Source organism: Sciurus carolinensis, chromosome 11, assembly GCF_902686445.1.
Source record: "Sciurus carolinensis chromosome 11, mSciCar1.2, whole genome shotgun sequence".
Classification (NCBI taxonomy): domain Eukaryota; kingdom Metazoa; phylum Chordata; class Mammalia; order Rodentia; family Sciuridae; genus Sciurus; species Sciurus carolinensis.
Window position 1 is genome coordinate 51883116 of NC_062223.1, and position 20249 is coordinate 51903364.

Below are 20249 nucleotides of genomic sequence, written 5' to 3' on the forward strand. Positions count from 1 at the left end.
GAAACCCTGAGTTCTGGTTCTGTCTCTAAATGTAGGGTTCTTGGGAGTAATATTAATTGTATGTATTTCCACTACTCTTCATTCCTTAAGTGGAAATAATAATGTCTTTCTACATATTTGGCAGGTAACATTGACATTTTAGAGTTAGATCCTGTACGTATCATATAATTGATAAGCATAAAACATTTTATAACAATGTAAGGACTTTAAAAACTCATTAAAATGTCAAAAATGCATGTGAGAAAGTAAATGGAAATCTAAATAGTGACACATTTATAAAATGAATGATCATTATATACTCAATAATTAAAATGTCCTACTGACACACACAACAAAATGAATGGATCTCAGAAACATTATGCTGAATGAAAAAAATTAGACCCAAAGGAAATTGTATTTAATGAAACCATTCATATGAAAATTCTAGAACAGTGAAAAGTAGGCTATCATGATAGAATCAGAAAAATGGTGGTCTCTGGGATGTTGGAAATATCTGATGATCCGTTGCACTGATGTATATTTGTATTTACACATTTGTAAAATCTCACAAAGCTAATCCCTTAAAAATCTATGCTGGTTTTACTTGAAGTTTTACTTCAAATAAGTTGCTTATTTAAAATTAAATTTAAACAGTACTAAGCATGAAATTAGAAATAACTTGCAAGATGTAGTAGAATAAAAAGTTTTTCTTCACTAATTCTTTTTTGTGTGTGTGTGCCAGTGAGTGAACCCAGAGGCACTTAACCACTGAACCACATCCCGATTCCTTTTTAATTTATTTATTTTTTTTAATATTGAAATAGGGTCTCGCTAAGTTTCTTAGGGCCTCCCTAAATTGTTAAGGCTGGTCATAAATGTGCCATCTTCCTGCCTCAGCCTTCCGAGTCACTGGGATTACAGTGCTATGGTGCCCAGCTTCATTTGGTTATTTTAGATTCACTATGTAAATATCTAAAATCAATGTAACAAAATTTTTAAAATCTTTAAAATTTTTCTCTAAAGTAAGTCTTCCCAGTTCAATAGCTCACGATCGCTTTCTCAGCATAGAACTTAAAACACACATAATTCACAATAAATTTCTCCCTGGCTACTAATATTCTCTGCAAAGTCTGGAAATAATCTGTGCTTTAACTTATGACTAAAAACTGACACCTAGAAATCTGTTCACTTTGCCCTTGAAATAATCTTCAGTTTAGAGCTATAGTTTAGGTAAAAATGGATCTTTATAACTATAGAACAATTTCTTAGCCTTATTGCTTCCCTCTGGACTTCTGAAATGACTGCATGCTTTCTACAGCCCTGCTTAATCTATCACTTTTCCTACAGTTAGAGAAGTAGTGTCCTTTGAAACTAAGCTCTCAAATGAGGGTCAAAATCCTTATCCTGATAGTCTCACAGCTGTCCACCTTAATTTTAGGTACTAAAGTCCCCCCCATAGAAATTAATTTATCCCTTTCTCATCATCTATAATTCATAACTTGAAAACTAATGAGCAAATATCTTCAAATTGAAATCGTTTTGTTGAGCATGACAGAAACCAAAGATTATTTCTAAAAATTAAATTGGGCTATGTGGTAGATGAGACATTGCAAGGAGACCCCAGAAAATTCATTTTCACCTCCTTTTATATTCCTTTCACTCATTCATCCATTCTTTCACTAACTTTCCACCTCATTAACCCAGTTACTTATCAAGCAGTCCACTAATCCTTCATTTCTATTTGTTTAGATATCTTCAATATATTGTCTGTGTGCATCCACGTGACTGAACACTTATGCACATGCCAATTGACTATCTATAATATATCAGCTATTCATCAATTCATTTGTCTAAGAGCTATCCAATATCATTAAAACTAATAGAAAATTAGGCATCCAATCATAACAGACACTTGAGGAACAAAGGAGGAAAAACTGCATTATACCTTTTCAAACAAGAGAAGAGGGAAGCTTAATTTCCTTAAGTTATATAATTTTTCAAAATTTGGAAATAATTTGCAAATGATTTTTTCATTGTTTATCTATTCTTTTCTACTTACTTAAATGAATATTCAGAGGTATGTGGTCAGAAGGGAAAAAAAAAAACTGTGGAATTTCTGAAAAATATATATTTAGACTCCAAAGTAAACTTTCTGTTGCAGAATATCCAGAAACTCATTTTGAGCATCAGAATGCTTTCTGATCTCCTCACAGATTTTGGTGCACAAACAGCACTGAAAACCACTGGCTTCAGAAAACTCCTGCAGTTAACTTTCATTCAGTGAAATGTTTCCATGTCATACTTTGAGGGAGCAAATAAATATTTTAAGAAGGCATTATGCACTGCAAATCCCATATTATGCAAAGACAGAAAAAAAACTATATAGGAAGTATGTTCACACTGTGTGCACAAAAGCATATGTAACTAAAAAGTAATATACCACGTGTTAGTGAAGTGAGAAATAATTCATTTTATTACTAGTATTTATCAAAAGAAAAACAATTTTCTATATGCATTTCTTGTAGTTTTGTAAGGAAACTCTTTCAATTTCCAGGACAGAACTCTACCGAGATGTATTTCTGCATCTTCTCTTCATTCCTTCTCATTACATTTGGAAGGGAGACAGGGATGTGAGTTGGTGAGTTGAGAATTTAAAATCTATTGACCCCTCCTTTTCCTTTTCAGTAGATGTAGGTATTATGGTTCTCTATTTTCTGCTGATTTTACCTTTCTCTGTATACTGAGATACAATTTTTTTCCCTTTCCATTATTAGCATAGCTGACTACAGTACAAAAGCCATTTTTTCTAGTAGCAGCTCAGAATCACATCTTTCCCTCCTGTCTTCAAGTTTCTTATTAGTATTAGGCTTCAAATTGTTTTGTAGCTAGTCTGCTCGCTGATTTGCAAATCCATGCAAATAGAAAAAAATGGAGAAATATACACAATAAAACTTATTAACAATATGTTACTGCTGATAATTATGAAAGGTAGCTAGAGAGAGAATTTATGGAGAGATCTGTAGGCCAAACTGAAGAGATTGGGCTCAATTTTATAAGAGATGGGGAAATAAAAGAATTTGAGATAAGACAGATAACTATCCAGAGGGTTGAATGGAAAACAAAATGTTAAGGAGACTGAGGCAGAGAAAATTGTGTGACAGACTCCGGCAGTGATTTTGAAAGACAAAAAGGACTGGAAAAGAACAGTGGTTACAGAAATGTAGACTATTTATGATGGAATATTTATTTTAATTTTATTTCATAAATATAATGTCATTATCTATTTCATCTCCTGTTCTCAATTCCAGAATTAGATAGGTATGATCATGTTTTCCTTGTTTTTCTTATTATCAAAACAGCAGGAAGGAATGAAGAAAGATGCAGAAGGGATGCATTTTGACATCTGAATGTGTTCCTAAATCCCAGGAAGCAGCAAATGGGAGTGTACTTTGAGAAATATGCTTCTTGCCAGTGGCATCTGGCAATTAGTGCTGAAATATGTCTGCCAGGTTGCCAAGGATTTGGGATGACTCTGCACCACTTTAAAAAGAGGAATCTTTCCTTGCAGCTTTCAACATCATTGCCTCCGAATCAGAACTTTTCAAAGATGTAATTATGGGCATAGAAGTGTCATTAAAATGTTCTATGCATACTAAATTTAAATTAAATTCAGAAAGTCACTACTATTGACGAGAAGTAAAGTTTACGCTCTTAGCCTGGAGTACAAGTTTTCCCAGCATCTTTCTAATCCCGGCAAGTCACCACTGCTGATTTTTTTTTTTTCCACTATTTGTCAAGTCCAGGTTTTCCATTATTTTCTTCCTCTGTTTATCTGTCCCCAGCCCCTATACCTGTTTGATTCCTTTTTCTCATTTTAAATTCAATTTAAAATCTAATTATTTCTTTGAAATTGTTCTTATACCCTCCATTTTCAATTCTTCAAACTGTCCCTATGCACTGTACTGTTTTCTAAGTGGATATTTTCATATTTATTTTTAGGATTTTGCATATTTTAATATATGAATGATCAGAAAATCAGCACGTCGTTTTATTAATTTGAGTCTCCAAAGAAAACTGAATATTATAGCAAAAACTCTATGCATTTACTCAAAATGAGAGAGCTTCTGTTATTTTTTTGAAAATGCTACAAGCATTGATAAGAAAAATAAAACGTTTCAGGTTTCTTTCTCTAGGTAGACATAAACTGTGATTTGATTAATGAATTGTCTTTATTCCTTGTTCTCAATATCCATTTATTTCCTTAAAAAATAAATGCATCAAAAATTTTGAATTTGGAGATATATTCCAGTGATAATCTCATTTTAGAAAAGCTATACAAATGTTTGCTTTTTTATTAGAGCATATAGTTGTACATAGTAGTTGGGTTCATTTTGACAACATCGTATATCAAAGGCATTTGATGTCCATTCCCTTTGATTCCCTTATGCCTACTAGAGAATGTGACCTAAGTCTGATCTTAAATAGACTTTGGAAGTTTTTGCCTTCATGATATAAAAATAAGGTTTTATCTCAAACGAAATGAATGAATGGCTCTGCCCTAGCTTACAAGAACAACTATAGTGTTAGGGAAAAAAAAAAATTGTTTGACTTGTGTCATAGACTGAAAAATACAAGTTCCCGAGTTAACAGTGTAAATCATATTCAGGAAAGAGAAAGAATAATCATTCTGCACTTGAATCAAAACAAAAATATGTAACTTATGAAAGGGAGTCTAAACTCATAAAAACAGAATAGAGTCTGCATTTGTACTTTCTACAAATCTTGTACTAACAGCCAACCCCTCTCTTTTCTGAGTGTGTCATCCTAAAGAACTCTTTGAAGAGGAACTTTTTACACAATTAAAAAGTACTGATTTAAACAGGATCTGATGTTGTCATATGTACAATTAACTCTTGAAATTTCCAACTCAGAATTCCAAGTTGGAAGAACTCTGAAAAGTCCTTCAGTTCAGTCACTTGCAAGCTAAATGGATTGCTCAACATTTCTTCAGGATGCCTTCCTAGACTCTGAATATGTGAATACTGAACAATGAACCACAATTGAGCTGTTCTTTCCTTATTCATTTGTCTTTTGGAAAATTCTACCTCCTTCCTGGAAAAGAACTGATTTTACAGATACCCACACATAATATAGACTTACATCCATGAATAGATTAATTATGTCTTATCTCTGCTGTTTCATATCTCCTTCTCATACTCTTGCTCTTCCTCTTCCTTCATTTTATATTTTGTTTTATTGATGAGGTACAGATTTTTGTTATTTTCTACCTCCTTCCCTCTCTTCCTCCCTCCCTTTCATTCTCCCTTCTTTCCTCTTCTTCCCTCTTTTTGTAGTAGAAAATAGAATCCAGTGGTGCTGTACTCTGAACTACATTCCTACATCTTTTCATTTTGCAACAGGATATGGCTAATTTGCCAAGGATGGTCCCAAACTTGCTATTTTCCTGCCTCAACCTCCTAAGTAGATGTGGTTACAGTTGTTAACCACAAAGCCCTGCTTTTTTCTCTCTCTTTCTTTCTTTCTTTCTTTCTTTCTTTCTTTCTTTCTTTCTTTCTTTCTCTCTCTCTTCCTTCCTTCCTTCTTTCCTTCCTTCCTTCCTTCCTTCCTTCCTTCCTTCCTTCCTTCCTTTCCTTTCTTTCTCTTTCTTTTTTCTTTCTTTCTTTCTTTCCTCCTCCTTCTCCTTTTTAGTTTTCTCTACTAAATATTGTCTGTTGCTGTTGCATTAAATTTAATTACTTTTATATATAGCTTCTTTTTTTTTCCTGACTAGTAGGCTAAGAAATACCAATAGCCTGAGGAGCAGTTATGAAAAGAAAATAAATAATCTAAACACATATTTTCAAAATGAATCCTGTTAGAATATACAAATATGTTTTTAGATGAAAAAGATTGTTTAAAGTAGAAAACTAATGTGCTCTTGTTTTTCAAAATTTTCATTGAAATGACTAGTAACATAAAGCATATAGAAATTACAGCACTCTAAAAGTGCTGGTGAAATTGTTGCATATATTTTAGTCACTCCTTTTTACTAGTAATAAACTTTGAAGTTTAATATATAGATTTACACTGCAATTTATATATGTTTTAATTAGTAATAAAAGTATGCTTATGTTTGTGAAAATAAACCATTCTCTTTGTAATTCATTCAAAAATTCTGGAATGTATCTTAAAGTGCCAAGTATTCTAAATTTAAAATTTATAATCTAAGATTGATCTTTTTAGTGTTGGTCATTCTTTGTGCTTGGGAAATTTAAAAAAAAAAAAAATCCCTGACAGTTTCATAAAAAGTACATTAAAGAAGTAGAATTTATGCCTTAAAAGAAAAACATTACATCAATTCGTATCTGTGTTCACAAGGTTATGAAAGGCACAGATAGTTTTTCTAAGCATGAGTCCTCCTCCAAAGGTCTGATAGCTCCACAGCTGCTGTGTATGTTTCAATCAAGAACAAATTTTAGCCCTAGTCATTGGGTTGTGAAAAGCTGTTTGCCCCTGAATAGAATACCAGCCTGTAGCAGTCCAGTGTATAAGAGACTGTTACCAAGGACAGCAGTCACTTTACCTGCAGAGGTAGAGACATTTTCTACAGTAATCAAACTAAATGCCAGTCTGATTTATCTTATAAAGATGCATGGGCATTCTTTACTATTCCTTAGACCATATTTCCTCCAAAATATTTGCAAATATATATAGCATGATTAATTGGCATAGAAAGGAAATAATGAGTAACTAGTAGTGGAAAAGTTTTCTGGAAACTGAAGACCAGCTACAAAGGAAGTGTAAAGTTCATGCAAGGGTAACAAAAATGTTATAACTTGATGGTCATTAATTTTTAAAAAAGATAATTCTAGTTCTCTGTTGATAAAACATCTGAAGCTGAGTCCAAACTCAACACAGAAAAACACCATCATCCAATAGCAACCTAGGTGAGTGGGGTATTGTAATGGTTTAGATATTATGTGCCCCACAAAAACTTTTGTGAGAGACAATTTTAAGAAAATTCAAAAGTGAAATGATTGGGTTATGAGAATCTTAATCTAATCAGTGCATCCACTTGAATAGATTAACTGGGTGGTAACTGTAGTAGGTAGGATGTGACTGGAGGATGTAGGTCATTATGGGCATTCCTTTGGAGTATATATTTCCCCCCTCGTTAGCTTAGCTCATCTCTACTTCCTAGTGACCATGTCCTGAGTCACTTTCTCTTCTGCCATGATTTTCTGCTTCACTCGGATTAGAGCAATGAAGTTGGCTATTTATGGACCAAGAACTCTGAAACTGTGAGCACCAAAGAAACATTTCCTCCTCTAAAATGCTTCTTGTCAGGTCTTTTGGTCACTATAGTAAAAGAAGCTGACTAAAGCTGGCATAAATATATTTATGTAATTTGAGGTGTTATTATCCATAGATTACAACAGATAATGTCAGAATATGCCAAAGAATGTTTTCCCAAATTTGACTTAGTGGTGAAAGTATATATTCCATAACATTTTATTGTATTTCATAAAATTTCATAGCATTAAAGTCAATCAACACTTCAAAGAACATAGTTTATACCAGTATATCAATTTGCTGAAAATATCAAACCAGTGGAAAAATAGGGACAAAAGATAAAGACTGAGGTTCAATAAGTAAGTTCCCCCCACTCCCCCAAGCAAGTACTCTACTACCTAGCTTCAGCCCCAGCCCCAAATGAGCAATTTTTATTCCCAAGAGAAAGCTATCATTTCTTCTAATAGATAAAGCTGCTTGGAATGGTATAACACTTTGTGAAATTCAAACTAAAAAGCAATATCTCTTAAAAATCTGGGGATTATAGACTCATACAATCTCATAAATTATATTACTCCTTGTTCAGAAAAAAAAATACATGCGGAATATTATGAAATAAATAGTTACCAGAAATTAAAAGACTCCATGGACTCCAAATAAAGAATTCTTATTTACAAATACTTTACATGACAACTAGAAAAAGAATTAATTTGTGCATAATAAATAATATATGTTTAGTAATGTTTTGAATCAATGGACCAATGAGTAAATAAGCTTTAGATTTAGACTGAAGCTTTTTAATTTGTATAAATCTCTAAAACACAGTTTAACATATTAATCTGAAAATATATTAATTGGACTATGTATTATCAAGATCCTTTGACTAAATCTCATGTTTCTACATATGTAGATTTATAGCAAAACAAACATGTCTGCTTCAAATTTGAACAGGTGTAGATAATGGAAAAGAAAAAATAACCTTGTCCTAACCAGTTTGTCTATTGTTTTATCTGTTTAATGATGAAAAATTACAAATAATTGGAATTTGAAAATGGCTGCAAGAAACCAGAAGATATTTCTTTCTATCTCTGTGGGAATCCTCTCTGCCATGTCCTGCATGGATGAGAAAAGGGTTAACCACAAGAGGATGAAGTTGGTGGTATATCACTCAATTACCCAAAAACTTATCTACTCAATAACCACACAAGAGCCAATACTCTTTTTAAATGAGATGGGGTATGATGGGTCTGGCCATACCAGCTCTGACCTTTTACAACAACAACTTGCCCATCTCTCTTTCATTTATAATATACAGGTAAAGGGGGCAAGGACTGGGAGGAGCTTCTTCTGTAATGGACAGGATAGGGTGGAGTTAGGGGAGTCATTGTCTTTAGGGGAATATTCCAGAAGGAGACAGGAAACCACTTCCACACAGTGTCACTTGCTTCCCTGTACTTCCTAGAAGTCAGGCATTTGTGTTCCATGGCTCAACCTAGTCTGATTCTGCTAAATAGGAATGGCTTCCCACATGCCTCAGTATCTTTTTTTAACTATGAATATATCATAAATTCTGATAATTAAGTTGCTAAGAAAGAAATACTGTTATTCCTGAGTGTATGTATTGATATTCTTGATTTGTGTTTGTAGAAGAGACAGATACTGAAATAGGAGTAGAGAGGCAGAGACAGAAAGAGAGATACAAAGAGGGTGGAGAGGTGGAGAGGCAAGTGTCTACTTAAATAACATCTCTGTCCAGCTCCATAAAGAACACATCATATCCACATGTGAAAAATGGGTTCCCACTGCAAGTGAGCATTATGGATGTTTATTTCTATAGTGCCAATATACATTCTGAGCACAGAATTTTTGGGAGACATATCTTCTTTTAATGCATTTTCAAAGGTGCAAATCTATGTTTGATATTCTATAGATGTAGAGACATACACTGGAAAAAAACATAAAGTTAGAAGACTAAACTTAGATCAAAATCTGTCACTGAGTAATCCTATGACTTAGGGAATCTTTTGATATCTATGAACTTTTTCCTCTTTCATGACATGGGGCAAAGTTTCATGCCCTGCATGCCCTATGGGATTTTTCTGAAGCACAAATGATAACAGGAAAAGAGAAGTATTTGACAACTCCAAGCTTGTTCAAAATATAAGGAATTATATAAAGAAATACTCTCCAATCATTCCAAATATTTTTCACAACATGCCTGACTGTAAGGAATAAGTTTATTTAAGTGGAGACAAAATACATCAAACAATCAAATAAAATTCAAAATGCTTGTGCTCATTAAATGCTAGTAGACCATGGTCAAGTTCTAAGTGTAAATTAATTAGAAAAAGATGCATAAAAATTGCATTATATTATACTAGAACTTGCTAATTAAGAGGAAAATTTTTGACATTATTCCCTCTTAGAAGACTCAACTCATGTGGGAAATAATCTGCACCTAGTTTATTTCCTCATTGTTAAATGTCTGTAGTAATGTCTCCTGTTTTCATAGCAAATAACAAGTCCCAGACACCTGAAATTAATTCCAAATGCTTCTAGAGAGAATGGCAACAGAAATGTCACCAGAAACATAAGCCTGTTGTTGCTTGACACTCATACACTGAACAGGTGTGTCTGCTTCTATCCATTCAAATACCAGAATGTTAGGGTTGATCCAATGGAACAAGTATTTATATGATTTGGTGTAAATGTATCTATGGTTAAACCTATTCAATACGTGTGACGCTTCTCAAATATATCTTAGACAGTGATGCTTTTTTGTGTCAATAAAAACATACAACAATACACAAAACAGCAGAAAAATCAAAGCTACACTGGATGCTTTCCTTCTGCTACCAAAGAAGTTTTGTCAATTTTAGTAAGTATTTGAGCTTTGTTGGCCTTAATTTACCTGCTTGCAAGTTTGGGTCAAATAGCATTTTCCTTATTTACTTTATAGGAATTATAAGTTAAGATCAAAAGAAAAATAAAGGGAAATGTACTTGATCTTTAAAAGCATTTTTCCTCAATTGCATATAGCCAATAAATCCATTGAGAACAGAGATCTTAATTTATTCATCATTATAATATAAATAAGCACCAGTACAGTTAATGCCAATAGTAGACATCGAATTCTTCCTGAATTGTATGCATGAATCTTTTACGAGCAGAACAAGATGTGGCCACAGGAGTCCAAGAAAAGAGGAATAAGCATTTGAATTAGAAAGTGGATGCATAGATAGCCTTTACAATGTTGAGGTATGTTCCTACTGTTCTTATTTTTTCTAGTGTTTTAAGCATGAAGGGTGCTGTATTTTATCAAATGCTTTCTCAGCATCAATTGAAATAATCATGTGATTCTTAACTTTAAGTCTATTGATGTGGTGAATTACATTTATTGATTTCCGGATGTTGAACCAACCTTGCATCCCTGGAATAAACCCCACTTGGTCATGGTGCACTATCTTTGTAATGTATTTTTGTATGTGATTTGCCAGTATTTTCTCAAGGATTTTTGCATCTATGTTCATCAGGGGTATTGGTCTAAAGTTTTCTTTCTTTGATGTGTCTTTGTCTGGTTTTGGTATGAGTGAAACTAGCCTCATAGAATGAATTTGGAAGGGTTCCCTCCTTTTCTATTTCCTGAAATACTTTGAGGAGTATTGGTATCAGTACTTCTTTAAAGGTCTTGTAGAATTCAGCTGAGAATCCATCTGGTCCTGGGCTTTTCTTGGTTGGTAGGCTTTTGATGGCTTCTTTTATTTCAGTGCTTGAAATTGATCTGTTTAGATTGTGTACGTCTTCCTGATTCTGTTTGGGAGGATCATATGTCTCTAAAAATTTGTCGATGTCTTCAATATTTTCTATTTTGTTGGAGTATAGGTTTTCAAAGTAGCTTCTAAAAAAACCAAAGGCCGAATGTTTTCCCTGATAAGTGGAGGATGATATATAATGGGGGTGGGAGTGGGGAATGAGAGAATAATGAGGGAACTTTAGAATATGTAGAAGAAAATGAGAGGGAAGGGGGTATGAAAATGGTGGAATGAGACAGACATCAATGCCCTATATACGTGTATGATTACATGAATGGTAAGAATCTACATTGTGTACGACCATAGAAACGAAATTATGTACCCCATTTGTGTACAATGAATCAAAATGCAGTCTGTAAAAAATTAAAAGCTAAATAAAAATAATTTTTAAAAAAGAAAAAAAAAGAAAGTGGATGCATTATACAATGGGTAGACATTGAAAACAGGACATGAATGTCAGAGGACAGAGAAAAATTGAAAGGCAGAAAACTTTCGCCAAGAATAAGCAATAGGAAGGTAGCAGGGAATTTAGAGAGAAGATAACGGTGTTCAAATGAACAAATAGCCAGCATCCAGGGACATTAGGGAACTATTGAATTACACATTTAGGAAAGGATAAAGAGTGTGAGGTAGTACATTTAGCAACTGCCTCCTTGGATAGTTGTACTTCCATGGCTGTGAATGGTCTCACAGGTCCACTAGTCAAACACAGGGTGTGGAATGCATGTCCTTAATGTTTGAGCCTTGATTTATTTCTAAACTATTGGATAACCTTAAAAATGTATGTAATCTCTCAGTACTTAACATCCCTTTTGGGAAATGGGAATAATATTAATAACTGTATTATTAGGTTTTTCTGAAGAGTAAATATAATTATCTATAGGACAAATGCAGCAACATGTTTTACACTTAGGTTGTAGATGACATCATTTGCCCAATATTTTTTAAATAGTGTTCATCTGCATCCTCATGAAAGGGGATGCCAAATGAGACTAGATATGTAAAAGACTTATTAAAGAAAATAAATGTCAAAAAAAGAAAAAGGAAGCAGGAAGAAGAAATGAGCTTCTTCTGTTTGTAATGCAGGTCCAATGTTTGTGAAAGAGAGAGAGGAAGGGATGCAAAGAAAATGGGGGGGAGAATGAGCCTCTAGCACATTTATGGTAAACTCTTGACCAGGCTTTCTCCATGCAAAACCCGTCCAGGACAAAACATTATTTTCAGGCCAGGATGATCTACCTTATTACTCCTCCTGTGCTAAGTCATTGGTTAAATGTAGCCTAGAAAGAGTGAGATAAGCAGAATGTCACAGTAGTGGCTCTGAATACTTGCATACTTATTACTCTACTTTTACCATAGTGTCTCCACCCAACCCTTGTAAGTTAATAAGATTTGCTGACATAAAATTTAGCTCAAGATCCAAAGGACTCCTGCAAGAGCATACCAGATATGATCAAAGAAACTGTTAATCAAGTTCTGTTAGAGACAATTAAGGTTACTGGAAGATATGAGGAGATTTGTCATCATATCCATATAATCATGTTGGCCAACTCTCTTTCATTGAGTTCTCTGTATCCTCGATCAAATAAAGGCAAAACTAATCTAATGGAAAATGAAAGAATTGTACACAGGTTTGTGTGACTGTGAGTTGAACAATAGTTCTTGCACTATTCACCTAAGGGTGAAGTCACTTAGCATTCATATTAAAGAGGCCCTGTGAGAACATTCTCCAAACACAGAGGCCACTTACTGCTGCCAGATACTCTTAATACTGCCTTGATAAATTTTGCTAGGCGCTCCCCTGACATATGTAATTATTAATATAAAGTGTTTATTAAAAGCCTTGACACTAGTGATATGGGCCTAGAAAATCTGATAAGTTCTCTTCCCTCAGGAAGTAGAATTGTAGCAGCTGCTCAGTGCAGCCATTATTGTTTCCTAACAAAACCATTTCTTCACAACAGAAACCGAATAAGCAAAGCTCTTACAATTCTTGAACAATGCAGTTCTGACCCCTGAGATGTGACAGAATTTCTGGAGAGGAAATTATCCCACAGGCTTCTCTCCCCGATAAAAAGAGGGGTACAGCACATCTCACTACACTTCACATTTGGGCACAGGTGTACAGACACAGAACCTAGAACTTTGTCAACTGCCCTGCAACCAGGAAGAGAAATGGCTGAGAGAAAGTGAACTAACTGAAAATTGCTTGGTGAACAGTAAAAAAAACAAGCAAAGCATAAACTCAAGCATGAATAAGAATTTGAGAGTAAGTGAAGAAAGCTGTTTGAATATTAAGATGTTCCATAGTCATGCATCTGTTCATTAAGAGGTCATCATTTATGAAGAGGGCCAATATACACATGCATGAGTGTAACAAAAATTTCCCAGTCCCTGTGCAACTGTATCAATTAGCATATTTTTTGATACAGGTAAGGGTGAGTCCTATGATGTAATCATATAATCCCCCCCTTTTTTTTTTTTCTGAGCAATTATGGTTTCAAACATCCTGAGAAAGTTCACTTCAGTAACTCCAGTGTCATCTGCATTTATAAATTGAACATCACAGATCCTGTTTCTTCACATTAAAGTAGAAAAGAAAAATGATGAGTGAATATATCAGTGGCTACACTGCAGAAATAAGGACATGATGTTTATGCCATTATATACTTTTGATGCCCAATAAAATATATAAAGAAGAACTTTCCAATTAATATAAGAAATTCATTCATTTCATAAAACATAATAGTACTTGGAATGCATTGGGCCATTTTCACTTTTCCATTGAGTTTCAATGGAATAATATCTTACACTCAGAACATTTTGAATTCTATTATTCTAGGCTATGTTATAAAAGCATTATAACCCTTAAACAACTCTCTAATGCTAAGAGCAATCTTAACTACAAATAGGAAACTATTTGCAATGAATCACATTACATAGGTCAAACATTGTATAACATGATTCCCCAGAGAAATATCTGTTGCTAGTCATCTTGTTTCCACATGCATTGAATCACAAGGTTGATAAGAGAGCCTTTTCTGGATGAGAAACCTCAACTAGAGTCAGGAGATGCAGGAATTGCTGCATCTCACACACCAGCAAGTACTTTCTCTTTCTGTAAACAGACATCCTCTATCTCTTGCCATGTCTAGAGAAAGTGAAGCCTAGGAAGACGAAAATGTAGCATTGAGTTTGTGTGCTGGAATGCTGACATTTTGAAAGGAAATCCTGAGTCAGAGGACTTTTCCCTTCTACTACAGGATCAGCTCTGCCAGTTCTGTCAAAAAAATGAGCCAAGAGATGTGACTACTGTAATGTGGTTTAATAGAAAGATATTCTGGAACCAATATCTCTGTCTTTTTATAGTCATTTCATCTCTGGGATAATTCCTGACTTACAGGAGTATTATTAAATGTGACTTAACAATGTCAGCACAAGGACTATTACTGTTGCTTTTCTCTCAATGTGCACATTTGATTTGCATCCCCTACCTGTGCTTCCAATCCGCTGCCTAGGATTCATTGACAGTCAAGTAGGTCTTATAGGAAACAATGAATTCCAGTGTTTTCAAGCCATATCATTTTTTAAAACATAGACAGCAATGCTTAGTATTATCACTCACAAATGTTGGATTACCAAATCAAGTGAACATATACATGAATCCTCATGTCCCAACTCTAATTTGTATACTTATAAAATTTAATGCAATAGATTTTACACATAAAATGACTTGCTTAATAACTTTATATTTTAATATTTATAAAAAGATTTTCCATATGGAATAATTAGAGTCTAATTTAATTTTTTCCATAAATGCTCTTCAAAGTTAAAGTTTAATGGTTAAATTCCAATTAAGTGGCAGTTCCTATTTGTATTTGTTGTTTTTAGATATAGATGACTGTAGGATGTATTTTGACATATTATACATACATAGGATGCAACCAATTACAATTTTGATTCAATTCCTGTGGTTGAACCTGATGTGGAGTTACACTGGTCATGTATTCATATATGAGCATAGGAAAGTTTTGTCTGATTTATTCTATTGTCTTTCCTATTCTCATCCCCCTTCTTTACTTTCATTCCCCTTTGTCTATTCCAATAAACTTCTATACTTCCTTTTCCTATTCTCCCTTGTTATGGGTTAGCAACCACATATCAGAGAGAACATTCATCTTTTGGTTTTTGGGGGACTGACTTATTTCACTTAGCATGATATTTTAGTAAATATTTATTGCTATTTAGCAAGTGCCATAATTTCATTCTTCTTTATAACTGTGTAGTATTCCATTGGGTATATATGCAACATTTTCATTATCCATTCATCTGCTGGTTCCTTACCATGGCTACTGTGAATTGATCAGCCATAAACATTGATGTGACTGTCTCACTGTAGTATGCTGATTTAAAGTCATTTGGGGATAAGCCAAAGGTTAGGATAACTGGGTTAAATGTTGGTCCCTTTACAAGTTTTCTAAGGAATCTCCATACTGCTTTCCAGAGTGGTTGCACCAGTTTTCAGTCCCACCAGCAATGTATGAGTAAGCCTTTTCCCCCACATCCTTGCCAACATTTGTTGTTGCTTGTATTCTTGATAATTGCCATTCTGACTGGATGGAATCTCAGCGTAGTTCTGATTTGCATTTCTCTAATTGTGAAAGATGTTGAATATTTTTTTCATTTATTTTTGCCCATTTATATTTCTTCTGTGAAGTGCCTGTTCAGTTACTTTGCCCATTTATTCATTGCATTAATTTTTGTTGTTGTTGTTCAATTTTTTATGTTCTTTGTATATCCTGGAGATTAATACTCTATCTGAGGTGCAGATGGTAAAGATTTTCTCCCATTGTGTAGGCTCTTTCTTCACATTCTTGATTGTTTCCTTTGCTGTGAGGAAGCTTTTTACTTTGATGCCATCCCATTTCTTGATTCTTGATTTTACTTTTTGTGCTTTAGGAGTCTTATTGAGGAAGTCTGTTTCTGAGCCTATGTGGTGGAGAGTTGGGCCTAAGAGGTATTCTCTAAAGCACTCTAAGGCACTTCTGCTCAATACTCAGAAATCATCACAAACAAGGAAAGTCTGAGATATGGTCATAGTGAAGAAGTGCCATTGGAAACATGATAACCAAATGTAAGAAGATATACTGAATGAGATTCTGAAACTGAAAGAAACATTGTTGGTAATAACATATCAACATTGACTGATTGTGACATGTGTCAAGCAAATGTGAGATGGTAAAATAAAGAAAAATGGGTATGGAGTATGTGGAATCTTTCAGTGATATTATCTCAAACTTTTCCAACTAAAAATAATTTGATATTAAAGGTTAGTAAAATTTGCAAAAAGTAAAAACAGAACAGGCAAAACAAAACAGTTGAGTATTTATAGAACAGGCCAAAAACATGGATGGGGATTTAGTTTGAATAATTTGTTTGAAATTTAAAAATTAATTTTATAACAAAAACGAATTATAAAAAAATTTTGAGGATATCAATTGTTGTATAACTCAATATTAATTCAAACTAATTAAATTACCTGGACTTTCATTTCAACCTTAACTCATGATGGATAGCAGAATTTCTTAAGCACTTGGGTCATATTTTAAAACTTATGTTTTTATTTTACAAGATTTCCCCCACATTGCCCCTCATCAACTCTGTGGTGCGAGAACACAGTCCAGAATGAACCTTTTTAATTTGCTGCTTCTAATCTTCAGGGCACTGGTAAGCAGATCTCAACCCAGCATTTGTTAAAAGAAGAACTCTATTAAGATTATGTGTGTGTTTGTGTGTGTGTGCACATGCTAACTAAAGCCTTCCCTTTTTCAAAGTGGATTTAAATCATCTGAGAGATTGACTATTTTCGCTTTTTAACAGTATTTTATTTAGTCAAAGTTATTTAGTCATAGCTCTCAATCAATAGAGATATTAACATGGAAGAATTTTAAGGGATTTTAATATTGCTAGATTACTGTACCTAAATGCAATGCTATGGACTGCCTACTTGTAGTCATAGTTTTCACTCTGAAATAGTAAAAATAATGTAAAAGTAAACTATAATTGCTTCATTAACTAACTTGTTTCATTTACTGCACTTTTGTGGGGAGAGGGGCAGCATATTGGAGATAAAACTCAGACACTTGACCACTGAGCCACAATCCCAACCCTTTTTCATATTTTAAGGACAGTGTTTCTTAAGTTATTTAGTGTCTCGCTGAATTGCTGAAACTGGCTTTGAACTCAGATCTTCCTGCCTCGGCCTTCAGAGTCACTGGGATTATAGGCATGTGCGCCAGTGCCAGGCCATTTACAGCAGGGTCTTTTAGCCTAAAAATATTTCTTACCTTTTGATATTAAAATAACTTTTTTTATGAAATAACAGTGAGTTTAATGAAAATGCTCTTTGTCATTTCTCTTAACATCATCCCTCGGCAAGCAGGGAAAAAAATGAGATTCTCACATTAGTTTTGATGGGAGTTAGACATTTTGATTTTCATGAATTAGAAATTGGGTTTATTGATTTAGCTAGTAATTCTCTGTACTTTTACCTCCTGCACCATTGCCTGATATTTAGAACTAACCATAATTAGTTGAGCTAATGAATTAAAGATACCAATGCATTCCTTAAAAGTGAAGGAGTAATCCCCCTTTCTCAGGGATGCTAAATTCTAAATTTATTCATTAAATAAGCAAACATGTACATAAGACGAATCATTCAGTTATAATGAAGATATTGCAATGCACTATAACAAAGTACGCATCTGGACACTAATAAAAAATGCAGAGTTAATATATACTCCAAGGTTTTATGAACAAGAACACATAAATTATTGTTAAATCAAAAGTCTTAAAAGTACAGTGAAGCTGAGATTGTTTTTTCTAAATGTTATGTTAGTTGCAAAACTCTCAGTTAAAAGGAAGTATCGTGAAGACTTTCATCTTTATAAATGTGCCAGTAACAACTAAATAATAAACAACATAAATTTACATTATAAATTTAACTTTGCTTTATATATATAGTCCCCATCTAACATCTTGAAGTTTTTAATCTGTGAACAAGGCATAAAGTCTTGATACTTTTTAACATTCTACATATGTTATCAATTCCTGATAATAAAACTCTATTTTCTTTAGTACAAAATCATATTTTCAAAAATCAAAATTGATAACATTTGTTATGGTTTAGATATTAGTTGCTCACCAAAAGCTTGTGCATGAGAAAACACAGGAATATTCAGAGGTGAAATGATTGGAGTATGAGAGTCTTAATCAGTGAATTAAGCCACTGACAAGAATGAACTGTATGGTAACCTGTATGCTGGCAGGGTGTGGCTGGAGGAGGTAGATTCCTGAGGCCATGACTTTGGGTATGTACTTTGTCAGGTGAGCTTAGTCTCCCTCTCTGCTTCCTGATCACTGTACTCTTCTACCTTGATGTTCTGCCTCAGCTTGAGCCCAGAGATACAGATCCTGATGTTGATGAAATGAGAACTCTGAAACTGTGAGTCTCCTGAATAAACTTTTCTTCCTCTAATATTGCTATTTGGTCACAGCGGTAAAAAAGCTGACTAAAACAGGATTCAACTTTTAGAAGTGAATTCTAGCCTTCACTGAATGATGCAATATTGGGTCAACTCTATGGCTACCAAATAACTCTTACACTTGGACCTGGCTATGATTTTACTTTGACCTAGGGTTAGCAATACAAGTACAGGGACCATCTTGCACTCATAGGTCGTACATTCTGGAGTAAGATGTGGTACACTATCTAATAAACAATTAAAACTTTGTGTTATTTTAGTTGTGTGTGCAAAAGCCATGTGCTTGAATTATATAATTCCATAATATAATTACATAATCATAATATTCCATATTATATTATATAATATTGCTACATATATTTTTATATATGTAACAAATTAGATATTTAATGTTTGTCTTATAAGGACATATCTATTACCGTGTAAAGTGAGAAAATTATGTTGTAAATAATCATGAGGGTTATGGATCTGTTTTGGAAAAATAACTCCATGAGTGTGTGTGTGTGTGTATATGTGTGTGTATGTTTGAAATACATACAATTCTATGAACTATACTGATATTACTTGAGTTCTTGGAAATTAACAGTCTTATTTATAATTTGAATTTATATAGAGAAAAAGTGAACAAGCATATGTTTAAGTATTAGAATGGCAAACGTGCAAATGAAACAAATCTTCACCTGATGAGTTTGGAAAATTATGTATATTTTTTCATATATATATGGTCTTATTTTACTGAAGCTTATTATATCAATTTAGTTACATTTTATATCTCTAAATATGCCAATAAATAATTCTAAATTACATTTCAATAATGAGGCATAAGTAAAGAAAAGAATGCATTATTTCAACTAAAATGATTCAACATGCTGTGGAAAACACATAATAAAGTAATTCAGAAATGTTGAGATTTCAGTTGGCACCTTCGTTTTTGCCAGTTGCTTTGAGTACCTGTTCCTTCATGTATACTGCAGGCTCCATCTGATTGGTCCTTAGGTTTTCAGAGTTAGGAGGAGTTCATATTTGTAGGTTCTATTCAGCAAATGAAAATGATTTTGATTCTAAGTAGTGACCCAAACTTTAATGACCTTAGAGTGACAGATGGGTTTTATTACTTCACTTAACAAGTGAAAATCATAAATCCTTTTTTGAAAACCATCTACAAAGTATGTTATTTGCATGCTGGTATATGTCACAGTAGAGCCTATTATTCTGCATAATTAATATGCAGTTATAAAAAAAAGAAAAACACCTCCAATCTACTATCTTGGTCTTCACATAACTTGAGCACATAAATGAGAAAAACTGTCATAACTGCTATGCAGTGGTATTGGGATCTAACATTTTCCCTGATGTCTTGAGCTCTCATAAAAACACAAGGAGATTTTTAAAAATCCCCTGCAATGCACTGAAATGTTCCCCAGAACATTTCATTCTTTTGGGACAGATCCTCATTTGTAGTTCCCATGTCTGCTCTTTTCCTTAGACTAGGAACCCTTTACTTTAAAGAACCACTGTTTTCTCCATTTGTTTTGAATTCTAAGAGCTATCTTCTGTGAACAAATAACTTGGGCACTAGATACACATTGTTTGAATGAATGAATGAAATACCCTAAGGAAA